This window comes from Trachemys scripta, chromosome 1, assembly GCF_013100865.1.
Source record: "Trachemys scripta elegans isolate TJP31775 chromosome 1, CAS_Tse_1.0, whole genome shotgun sequence".
NCBI lineage: Eukaryota > Metazoa > Chordata > Testudines > Emydidae > Trachemys > Trachemys scripta.
In genome coordinates, this window is record NC_048298.1 from 82,683,037 (window position 1) to 82,696,470 (window position 13,434).

The window sequence follows — 13,434 nt, forward strand, 5'->3', positions numbered from 1 at the left end:
TCCAGCTCGCAGGGTATTCACACAAGGAACCAGGCCCTCTGTGGTACTCCATGGACATCACCCCACAAAGCCTGTAAGAACTAGTCTCCCTACCTGGCTATGCCTGCCCCAACACCCCGGACCTCAGATGGATATTGGCCTTATGGCTATTCCCATTTAATTGGTAGGCTTTCTATCCCATCTCCCCTTCAAATTTAGCTTAAGGCAGAAAAATCTCAAACCTGCTTTTAAAAATGATAAAAAGCAACAGAGGGTCCTGTGGCACCTTAGAGACTAACAGAAGTACTGGGAGCATAAGCTTTCGTGGGTAAGAACCTCACTTCTTCAGATGCAAGTAATGGAAATCTCCAGAGGCAGGTATATATCAGTGTGGAGATAACGAGGTTAGTTCAATCAGGGAGGGTGAAGTGCTCTGCTAGCAGTTGAGGTGTGAACACCAAGGGAGGAGAAACTGTTTCTGTAGTTGGATAGCCATTCACAGTCTTTGTTTAATCCTGATCTGATGGTGTCAAATTTGCAAATGAACTGGAGCTCAGCAGTTTCTCTTTGGAGTCTGGTCCTGAAGTTATCATTTAAATATCATTAAAAATGATATTTACATAAGATTCATATTAGGGGTAAACAATGATGGTACTCTGCCAAGCTCCACTACTTGAGATACTGAAATGAGACACCACTCAGTAGAAAGTGTAGATTTTCAAAATATAATCACACATGCCCATCCTGGGACTTGGCTTCCAGGGCGTTGGATGCCCTACTGGGTTTGGCTTACTCTCAGTGGGCCTCAGGAGCTCCTGCTGTGCTCTACCAGGCTCCTGGGGCGTGGCTCCTTCTCGGGTGAGAAAAAAAAATGTGCTGGTCCTCTCCTCAGTGGCACCAAAAGGAGCAGTCGCTGCAGATTGCGCAGAGCTTCCTAATAGGAACATCCCTTTCCTTTCTTAAATGCTTTGATCAGCCATGAAGGTGTTAACATGTCGACATTTAAATCATCGTCATCAGGCATCTGAGCTAAGACCACACCGAAACGAACAGGGGCAGTTCACATTTCTCAGCATGATCACTGTAGGCTCTGTGCAAACTCCGGCAGAGAGGGGGAGGCACACTGTACACTTGTGTGTCTCCACAATGGAAGCTATGCATTTACAGTGAAAATGGGGGGGGAGACAGTAGTGGGGTTATATTTAAACTACATTTGTTGTGGCATGGGACTGGAAGTCCCTTATTCAGGAGCACTCTAGAGGACTAACATTTTTTAGGCTGGTGGAGCTTAGGCTCCTTCATGGGGATACAGGCCAGTTGATCCAGAGAGAAATATTGCTGTTAGCTTTAATAGCTATACATCCTGGCTAAAATGCATTTATAGCAGCCACATTGGGGAGGTAGTGATTAGGGACCAGGAGACCTTGGGATCTACCATGGACCTGCTGCATGACCTTGGAAAAGCTACTTCATGTCTCTTTGCCCTAGTTTCCCCTTCTGTAAGAGTGAATATTGATGGTAATAATTAATTAAGGTTGAATTATGAAAAGTGCTATGCAAGAGCTAAATATTATTAGTGTTATTATATACACCAAATTATTTTTCACACACAGTACGTGTATGTATATGGTGCATTATTGTTTTTTTACAGATGTCCTAGCTTTCAGGCTAAATCTTTTGTATGTTAGTCATCCCTTTTAACCTGTCAAAGTACATTGTACTTCTATAAATGTCCAGTATGTTCAATGCATTCTTCCATGAATGTTTTCAGTGCAAATATATTTATAAAGTAGGCATGGTGGTATCTCCTCTGGATTTTGAATGCCTATTTAAAATTTAAATGGTCTTTAGATATCTTCAAACAGCAGCAGGTTGCTGGATAATTTACATTTTACCTCAGTGAGGCAGATGTATTATCCCATAGCCTGCAGTTGTGTATACCACACACTGAGTACTGAGAGGTTACTTGTGCTTGTAGTGTATTTGTGAGGAGAGCAGAGATGGGTAAGCTTATTGAGCAACAGTGTTTTTCTTGAAACTGAATTCATTCCATTTGAAGGATTTAGAGCATATGAAGCTGAGCTAATCATCAACAAACTCTCTAATCTCTATCATTACTTGCATTTTCATGTTAGTGATTGTGACAGTTTTTCCCTCTTGTCATCAAGTATAGAAGGCAATGGTCGGCACTCTAATGAGACTGGAGACATTTATGGCAAACTGCGAGCTCTACCAGCTTAGTATTCAGGTTTCATACACAGTGAGTGAATGGAGAGACAATCTCAAAAAGGTGCTGGGGAAAATGGGACTTCCACTCAGTTCCCCTTTGCTGATCATCAAATAAAGGTAGAAGCAACCATTATTAAAATAAATTAATTTGTGAGGTAAATATAAAAATAAGCCCATCACTTAGGGCCCTAACTATTACAGTCAAAGAAATAATAGAATAAATCATTAGGAATGAAGAAATAGCGGAAGAGGCACTGAAAACAGAGAGGTGTTTTATCACAAAATTGCAGCATTAGTAGTGTTTTGAAGCTTCACATTTAAATTGCCTATTCTGACACGCAAAATGCACAGTAGGAAAATGATACTTATTTTATAGTTACTTGTTAAAGAGAAGGAAATAAATACGATGGTTTTAAAGCATAAATATCTTTCATAACTAACAACCAATCCAGGAATATCGGGACAGGCAATAAACTGAAAGTGAACGGGTGATTTTTAAAATGCTTTTGGAATCTGTAGTTTAAATGAAGAAACTGTCTCTTCTGCTCTAGGAGGAGTCATTTTTAGAAGATCTAAATATGATCTTAAGTGCCGGTGATATTCCTACTTTATTCAATAATCAAGCAAAACTGGAAATAGAAAAGGTTATTTCTTTTTTCTTATAATAGCCCAAGTATTGTGCAATTATACTGTGTTTGTCTCTTCATTATATGATTGCAATTTTCTACATGTATTTCCCCACCTACAGATGCATCAGCTTTTCCCAGCTAATGAGCCACAAGTTGAGTTTACCTCGTATATCCTGCATAATAAATTCAAGGAAAGATTCAGAAGGACCTAGTACATTGGCATTCAGTCCTATAGGAAAGGCTTTTCATGAGCACCTGCATCAATTTCCAGCTCTCGTTAACTGCTGCACAATAGGCTGATTCCAGGTGACTATTTGCATATCATCTGCATTTATCTAATTTTTATTTATTTTTAAAGAATTTAAAGTTATGGCTCATCTGCAGTGCTTCAATATTTGAGCATTAAACAGAAATGCAAATACAGCACTAAGCTGTTAATGAGATGTATCTAGCTCTTTTTTCTTTTTTTCTTTTTTGTATTAACTCCATTTCTTCTATCACAATACAGCATCTACAATATATTGGATTCACCAATTCCAAAACTGTGTTCTATTATTTCATGAGCTACTGCCAAACATTTTAACATGTTTATATCCTAATTTTGCCTACAAAAATAGCAATGTTATTGTTTCACACAGAGGCATAATGCTGAAAGGGAAAGGACTGCAGAATTTTAGGGCTTGTCTAGACAGAGAGTTCGTGCACAGCAAGCTGGGCTGTCAATCTACAGTGCACTAGCCTGCTGGCTCCAAGGGTGTGTCTACACTGCAATTAAAAACCCATGGATTGCCTTTCCCAGCTGACTCGGGCTAAGGGGTTCAGGCTAAGGGGCTGTTTATTTGCAGTGCAGACATTCAAGCTCAGGCAGGATTCCAGGATCTAGGAACCTGCAATTTGGGAGGGTCCCAGAGCTTGAGCTGCAGCCCACGCCCGAACAGCTATACTGCAGTTAAACAGCCCCTAAGCCCAAGTCCTGTGAGGCCAAGTCAGCTGGCATGGCCAGCCACAGTTGTCTAATCGCAGTGTAGACATACCCTGTCTGTGTGGACCCTGCTCCTGTGCACTAAAGGTTCCCTACTACACTGACTTATAGCTATTTGAAACAGGAGTAGGTCAAAGTGCTCTAGGGAACTTTTGGTGCTCAGTAGCAGGGTCCACACGGGTAGCTAGTGCATGGCTCACTACTGTGTTGTAGCTTTATACTGTGGCTTGCCATGCACTGAGTGTCCATCTAGACAAGCCCTTAAAATCCCTGGGCCTGATTCTCTGTTCCCCTGTGCCTTTTAGAGATATCATAGCAAAATGAGTGCACAGAGGATGTACTACATCCCCTCCCCCCCTTCTCATTTGGTGGGACTTTACGCTAGTGTAAATGACTACATGAGGTGTAGGGCAATGGAGAATCAGGCCCCCTTTGTCATAGTCACCAGGAGGATTGACTTGTTACCACATTGTTAAAACAATCTCATTAGGGCTTGGCCCCCAAATAAATTTACATTTCTGTGGGGTGGACCTTATGCTACTTCCCTTGGGTCTTGTCTAGCTTCCAGAGGCCCTGATCTATTTCTCCAGAATACTTTGGTGTCGTAGGTTTCACAGAGCAGGACTTCTCTTGCACTTTGGAAGTGGAGTATTAGCTCTGCCACTGCTTAGGATGTGTCTGCACAACAGAGACTATACCAATATAGCTCCATAGTGCAGATGCAACCTGCACCAACAGAAGAGGTTTTTCTATTGTTGCAGGAATACCACCTCCCCAAATGAAGTTAGTTATGTTGACGGAAGCTCTATTCCATTGTGCAGGCTGCATGGCTGTCCCTCCCTGTCAGTATCTGAGGGAAGCCACGCCTCCTTGCTGTCACATACCCGTAAAGGTTAGCTCAAAGCAGGGAATTAGCTACATCTAATGCTCCAGACCTCCAGTCAGGCAGAACAGTACAGCAGTCTATGAGCCCCAGGCCCTTGGTCTGGGCGGGGCAGCAAACATTTAGTAGGCTCTGACCTGCAATCAGGCCAGAGCAGTTAAGCAGTCTCTGAGCCCCAGGTGAGGGTGAGCACCAGTTAGTGTTGCCAACCTTCCAGGATTGGCCTGGAGTCTCCAGGAATTCAAGATTAATCTTTAATTAAAGATTACATCATGTGATGAAATTTCCAGGAAAACATCCAACCAAAATTGGTAATCCTAGCGCCAATAAAGTCTATAGGTTCAGATAAGGGTGAGCACCAAGCACGGTCTATGGTGCTCAGGTAGGGGAGCCCGACAAGCACAGGCCTCCTGGCCTAAGGAGGGGGAGTACTGCCACCCCAGGGATGGGGTGGCAGGGGGTCACAGGCCCACTCAACTCCACCACATCCCAGCCCAGGACCCTAACAGTGGCTTGCTACTGGTTCAGCAGGGATCCACCCGCAATACACTGATCTTGTATCAGGCCAGTTCCCAACCAGACTGTTGCCTGGTTTCCCTGAGCTACTTGCTACTCTCCCCTTCAGGTGTACCTGTATCTGTCATCTCAGGGAGCTCTGGCCAGTCTGCAGGCAGCCACCCCAGCAGCTCCTTGGCATCTCGGTCGGCCAGCAGCCCAGGGGGTTCCAGCAGCAGGAAGGATACACCTGTCTCCTGTGGTGACTCCCACCCAACTGAGCTGCAGGGGCCTGTCTTTTGTACTTCCCTTTCCTCTCCTTCCTCTTCCGGCAGGGCGGATGTTACTCTCCTGGTCTGGCCCACCAGTGGACGTGTTGTGGTCCCTCCCTGTCACTCTCTGAGGGAGGCCACACCTCCTCGCTACACATTGACATAGCTGTGTCTACACTGGTGGTTATGATTGCAGAGCAATGGCAGTCAGGGGTATGTTTTTTCACACCCATGACAAATGTAGCTATGCTGCTAGAACTTTTCAGTGTAGACTTTTATTTCTTAACGTGTGTATTTGAACATCCATGACTAAAACATTGGTTTTTGATTAGCTGTATAGCAGTTTTAGTGATTTGCTTGCTTTTCCTTATATGGCATTTAAGCAGCAGGAATGGTTTAAACACATCTCTGGCTTTTTTAATTTTTTACACTTGATTTTGATGCTGCAACATTTCTAACTTTTTTTGTTTTGAAAGTTGTATATATGGTTGATGTTCTGTGTTGTTGGTTCACGGGCTCTAATGAATTATCCGCTTCACAAACTTCTTTGTTGTTCCCTATGGAACTGTAGCAATTAAAAAGTTGTGCCAATTTGGCTTCTTAGTATAAGGTAACTATTGGAAGAAAACAGGTCTCTGCATTAGAATCCATCATGAACAAACAAATCACTTTAATTGGCTGCATAATGAGATGGCCCTTTTGTAGAATAAGCACTTGGAGAGTTCACTATTGAATTGGAGCTCTAAGTTTTGCAGAGATTGAATATGTCAACAAAGTTAATTAAATAAAACAAGACTGGCAGATTTGTTTCAGCTTTTCAAATACAGATCGATAACGTTTAAGATAATCTACTTATTGTTATTTTAATGTCTGTTTACATATTTTTATTAACCTAACTGGCTCCCAAGCTTCACCATCTTATCATATGAAGTATTTTGCTATTACTATTTAGGAGAAACCCAGAAATTATATTTTATATCCGTCAATGGTCATCTTGAGTTAAAAGAACATTGTGTCTTGTTGAACCCCAAAAAAATATTCTTTTGAACAATTTGTGTCAGATGTTGCTTATAACATTTAGGTTGCTTCATGCTGGTCCCACTTTTTCTTCTGTAACTTGTTCTTACTAATTGACTTACTTACTTCAGGCTAAACATGTTCTTAATAGGCTTTGCGTGAAACTGTCTTGAGATGGTCACTAATCATAGTCTAGATAATGCAGAACTGGAAATGAATCTGTGTTTATGTGCAAGGCCTTCCAACAGAGTTTTTTAAGCCTTTGCGTAAAGTACATGAAACATATCACATCCATCCTTTCAGTTATCATAAATTTATCCTAACTTTTTAGAAATCTTATTCTATTTTAGTATAACTTTTGCATGCTTTTTAAACTTAAACTCTAGTACTCAGAAAACAATCTCTGTCTGTCTGTCTTTCCCAAAGGTGCTGAATATCACATACTGTATAACCAGCACATAAGAAAACTGTACTTGGGAACAAGGTGGTTTAGGGATTAGTAATTTGAATGAGGCCCCAATCCATCAAAGCACCTAAACACATGCTTAATTTAAAGCACATGAGCAGTCTTATTAAAGTCAATGGGACTATTTGTGTGTTTAAAGTTAAGTACATGCTTAAATGCTTTGCTTGATTGTGGCTATACAGCCTTCCACCTTTTGGGTTCAAATGGAAACACGCCTAGTGGAGACATAAAGTTGCAACTTTGTGAAGGCAATTCAGTGGCCTATGTGAAATGGGTTTGATTCTCGTTCCATTTTACAGTGGACAGGAGTTTGCCTCACAAGAAACAATATCACACAATCAGCATTAATTAGCACCCTTGTTAGCAAAACAAAGGATTTAGTGGACCAGGGAGAATGAGCTGCATTTCCTGCCTGTAGGAGGCCACTCCAGGTCCAGGTTGAGGCATGCTGGTGGGGTAGTTTGGGAAGCTTACCCTGTTGCTACACCTGTTCTGTGGGAAAATGGAGGATTTCAATCTCCAGAGTTTTCAATCCAGTTCTTTTCACAAAGCATGGTGTTCACAAAAATGTGTTAGAAATAAAATATATAGATATGTTTTAAGATACCTGTCCCCATAGTATCTAAACACTACACATATAACCTTATTTAGTATATACTCTTTTGACTTCATTTCTCCATTCTTCCAAGATTTGTTCCTCTTTCTTCCTTCAGTGCAACTGAAGCACTTTTATAAAGTTTCAGACAAAGTTGGTATGTCTCTCTTGGTAAACATTCCCTCTTTCATTTTAATGGCCCTTTGGTACAGGCATGAACTTTACATGTTAATGAATTTTCTTTGCAGACTGGAAAGATTTGTTTTAAGCACGCTAAAAAGTTCTTTTTCCAGGTATGTGCCATTGACCAAATTGTGCCCTGCCCTTAGTCGGTATGCAATTGGCTGAAACAGTGAGCCCTCGCTGCTTGCACACACCCATGAAGGAGCCAAGTATAGGTGCAGGTCTTTGTGCTCTCCTCAGTGCAAGGACTTTGCAAGGCTAGGGCTGTCAGTAGCAGTAACCAGTGGGAGCCAAACATAAACCTCATGGAGCTCCTGTGTGACACACCACATTGCCTCTAGAAGAGGGAAGTGTCTATAAAGCACTATCCAACTCTATGTATTTTATTAAATGTTTTCTGCACGTTTGGGTGTGTGTGTATATGAGTGGATGCATCTAATCTATTTGAATTATTACAAAATTGGCTGGTTTCAAAGGTATTACACATATATGGCTTGTGTAAGAATAGAATAGACTAGAACCTGCAAACTCTACTCTTAGAAGTAATTATTACTCACATGAGTAATTCCATTGAAGTCAGTGGAGCTGTGCATACAATGAAGAATAGTCAAAGACTAAAGTTTTGCAGAAGTGGGACATAGAATAAAGGGTCTATCTATATTTGAGCTAACATACTAAAAATAGTAGTGTGGCTGTGGCAGCATGGACAGTGTCTTGGGCCTCCCAAGTTCATACCTAGGATTTTGGAAGGGACTGGACACCGGTAGCTAGTCCAAGATGCCACCAATACCACCTCAGCCACCCTGCTATTTTTTTAGCATGCTAGCTCGATCAGAGCTAGCCTGTGCACATCTACCTGAGCTAGGAATTACTCCTCTCAGCCACAGTGCAGACATAGCCAAGCTTTTCAGGGCAAGGACTTTGTCAACGTACTGTCTATGAAGTGCCCCATATCATTAATGAATATTAAGAACAATAAATAATAATTTGAGATAATATACTATAACTGTGCAATATATTCTATGAAGGAGCAAACGGGTAAATAATAAAGAACTATATTATTTTTCAGTCTGAATGAATACAAAACCAGTAATTACTCATATTGTTAGTGGAATTCTGTGCCACATAAGACTCAGTATTTCCAGAAAACAACTATTTGAATTTTGTGTCACAATTTAGTTTTAAACAAAACTGATGTTTATACACCTGTGATCTCAAATGCTCTGTCTTCATGTCAGCAGTTACAAACTCCATAATAAACCTTACAAAGTTATTGCAATCCAAGAACTCCGTTTATCATAAATTCAGTTATCATCAAAAAAGTGTCCTTTTAAAAAATGACACCTATGTGTTCCCGGCTTATTCTTGCTCCATAAATTCCATACCTGTTTTCAAGTTTTTGCTCAGTTTTCAAGTCAATTGAAGATTTTTCTGTCAACAGTGCAGATTCAGCCTGGTGCCTGAAAATTAAACTGTGTTATTTCTGTACCTCATAGACCGTCACAACTATAAAGATTGTAGAATAAGAACTTAACTGGAAATTCTCTTACTAGTGTTTGAGACAGACTAGAATGAAGTTTATCCTTGTGTAGCTATATTGCCTCTGCTCTGCTGACAGAAAGAAAAGTATGTTTTTGTCAGTAACCACAACACATATTGCTCAAAAGCCACATAGTGAACAGATATTTACAAGACCAAGGTGCCATTTTTAGACAGGCACTTTTCTGCCTATGACAAAAATAATGATATTTTCTACTCCATTAAGTGGAACTGCTAATCACGGGAGGGAAGCCCTTAAAATAATTTCTTTGACCACTTACCCCAATGAGGATTCTAATCAGTGAGTCAAATTTCTTAATGATTGTCTTCTTCCTTCCTTCGTGTCAATATTTTAGAAGATGATTTCTAATGTCTCTGAGACATAAAATGGAGGCTCTGACCACTTATGGTCATTAAAAATCCCATGGCACTTTCTGTAGCAGGGCTGTATGCTGTTAAATAGATGCCATATTCAAACCTAAAGGTGGATGTGTTTTAGGGCTTGAGGAACTCATCCCCATAAGTAATTTTATATATGTATTAAAGTTCATAAATTGCCTTGGGATGAAAGGTGAAATATACATTTCAGATATTACTATTCACTCTTATTTACCTTAGGCAGACCTGATTTGTACTCTAGCTTTTTAGTTCTGATTTTATCATGCAACATTCACTAAACACAGAGAACAATGATCTCAGATGCACTACCAATTAAAATCAAAACACCTTCTGGGTGTCAAAGATACCCAGTTATTAAAGTGTGACATAACATCTGTTGTTTCCACCTTCCTTCTAAAGGAAAAAAAAGGTATGTGTCAGTAAAAGGAATTCTTCAGTCAGCTGGATTTTTTTAAGGGCAGATTTGAGCCCTTTGTAGCTTTTCTCATTTTAACAATGATACAGAGTTGGCTATAAATAGGGAAGAAGAGAGTTGCTTGACTACAAGCCAAATCCTGCAGAACCTATTCAGACAAAACCCCTACTGGCTTTTTCTAGACTGGAATTTCAAAGGGTGTTGTTACAAAGTGTTAGCTAACACCTTCTAACTAACTTATTTGAAAAGACTAGTGCATACAAGGCACACTGCCTATAACAAATACTAATCAAGTCTGATTAAAGCCTACTGGGAGTCTAGGCTTCATCTCAACCAGTTTAACATGTGATAAAAGCCTACATCGCCTTGTCTACACCAGGGTTTTTGCACCTGCTAGTGAATGTAGTCTACCAACACACCTTTTATCTCAGGGTATGTCTACACTGCAATCAGGAGATGTCATTGCAGCTTCTATAGACATACCTAAGCTAGCTTTGGTCTAGCTCAAGTAACAATAGCGCTGAAGCTGTGGCAGCAAAAGGGGAGGCAGCTGCTCGAATATGTACCCAGGATCCTGGGAGGGTGGGGCTTGCCTTGCAATCACACCTTCCTATTGCATGTAGACATACCCTCAGTCAAGACAAACTCATAAAGCCTAGCCTAAACTTTAGCATATTAGCTAACATATTTTAACAACACAGCTTTGACTTCTAGTCTAGACAAAGCCATTGACTTCATTGGAAATTTTGTCTGAATAAGGACTTCAAGTCAGGAATGCATTAGTGGCCTTAAAGCACATCTAGGAATATATTTCCTCCTCTGGAGGTGTAAGGATTTACTCACAGAAAGAGCATGCAGTTTATTCCCTATTGCAATGTGCACAAAAGTCAGGGAATCAGTTAAGCAGTCCTGATGCAAAGCCAGGCTGTGGGGCCCTCAAAGTTTACAACTACAGCCTCCGTACTCTTTTCATTGCATGAAAAGATAACCTAGTCACATTGTTTGTCACGGTGATTATCACAGTGCTCCAATTCTAATAAAAGAAGTGCTGGAACACACTACCAGTAAATGATGGTACTGGAAGTACAGGAACACCATTTTGGTTCCCCAAAATGTACCGGAATGCCATTCTGGAACATTCTAGCAGGATTCGAGTCCTGGATTATCCATAAAAATCATGAGATAGTCACCGTCTCCCTCCCCTATTTACCCCTGAGAAACCCAATTTATAGAAACATATTTTTAGAGGTCATAGTGTATTGATTGTGTTTTCCTTATGAAAAATATCATTGACAATGGGCAGGGCAGATGTAGGGAGATTTTATCACCACTGATGCAGCATTCTTCCTACTAAAATTAAAATTGTTTACTGATTGCAAAAGACAGAGGAATGAAGGAAGTTAAATTTGTTTGTTCAACATCTAGCACACTGGAGTCCTGGTCCATGACTAAGGCTTCCAATAATAATAATAATAATAAATTAATTAATTAATTATCTATGGGGCAGTGAACTAAAGCAGTGAAAAGAATCAAAACTAAGCTGTGCATTGTTTTTCTTCCACTCTGGCCGATCCACTTAACAATGGTTAAGTAGTGGGACATGTTTTTTGACCAGCATTTTCAAAATACAACTTTGATTATATGTTAGAGCTCGTATAATATTCATAAACACAAGCACCTGCATTTTTTCTCCTGACCTAACCTTCAAGCTGCTCAAGTGGAAATTAGATTTTTTTTTGTTCACTTGGTAGAACTGTCTACATTTTGCTGGATTTTCTGAGAAGGAGGGGGGGGGAAGTAATTCTATGGGATTAATAAGGACACTATGCCTCCTTATTCCAAAACAGAATGGATGGACTGCAACTGAATGAGGGAATCAGAGTTTATCTATTGTGAATAACTTATCATTCAGCCACAAAGTTTTGACTGAGCCCATGTTGTGAATTGGTGGACAGGTTCTTTGAATCCTTGCAAAGAAGAATTCATTTCACTTCTGTTTCTTACCTTGAATTACCTAAGGGTTTTAAGAACTTGTTGGAATGTAAGAAACTTGAACAGTTAATCAGTAAGAACAGATACATGGTTGGATTTGAAAACCTCAGTTTTGCTGCTTCTCAAGAGAGTCAGAAATTTTAGCACCCAGTAAAACACACAATACAGTTTTAAAAAAAAAACACACCACCTGCAATAGATGACAGCCATAAACACCTTGGGCCAAGTTCAGACCTGGGGTGTAAGCAGGTGCAGCTCCCCTATTGTCAGGATGGATTTTGCCATAAACTGCAGCCTAGAGTTATTGAAATTACAAAGCAGATGGAACAAATTTATCCTGTTTTAATTGGATTATAATATTCTCTCATTAGAAAACAAAGCAGCCAGCTTGGCGTTGCACGCACAGAAGGCATCACAACTTTCTGTTGACAGAAAGGCTTGAAAAGCTCTTTTGTGCTAACAAGGATTAGTTAAATCAGCACAGCTCACTCAGGGCTGGTCTAAAGTTTAGGTCGGCTTAAAAACATCTCTCTGGACTGTGAAAAAGGTCATGCTTTGCATGATGCAATTAAGCTGACCTTAGTCCTGGAGTAGACACTACTAAGATGACTGAAGAATTCTTTCGTCAACCTAACTACCGCCTCTTGGAGAGGTGGATTTACGACAGCAATGGAAGGGGCTCCTCCCTTCCATCACTGTAGTGTGTACATTACAGTACCAGAACAGCTCAGCTGCAGTGCCGCAGCTGCACTGCCATAGCATTACGAGGGCAGACTTACCTTCAATATATATTTCTTCCTTTCCCAGGCGCACATAGATTGTTGATATAATTTTATATGTAAAATGAAACAGCAGTTTTACTCTGATGGAGAGCTATGACCATTGTTCTTTTAAGACTATTAAAGATATAAACACAAATGCCTGCATAAAATCTTTCACATATGTGAAGTAATGCTGGGAATACTGTATCCTGTCCTTTAGAATTAAAAATCTGTTAGTTTTATTTTTACACAGATTTTATCTATTTATGTATGCACATTCTTGGTATTGGAGAGAAGGGGGACATGGATGAGAGGTCATGTCGCACTCCCCGTCAGTAACAAACCCAAGCCGGGGAAGCTAATGATCCTACCTGCAGACCAAATTCGGTGATGAACCCTGGTCACATGCCACCTGAGGCACATTGTGCATATTTAAGAAGATGATTGGAGAGGAAAGATGGTCCTGAGGTTAAGGCACTAGACTGAGACTTGGGATCATCATCATCATCATCATGTTCCTATTACGCCTCTGGCGTTTAGGACAGTGACGAAGCTCCTCCACTCCTGTCTATTTCTGGCAAGTCTTTCAATGGTTCCC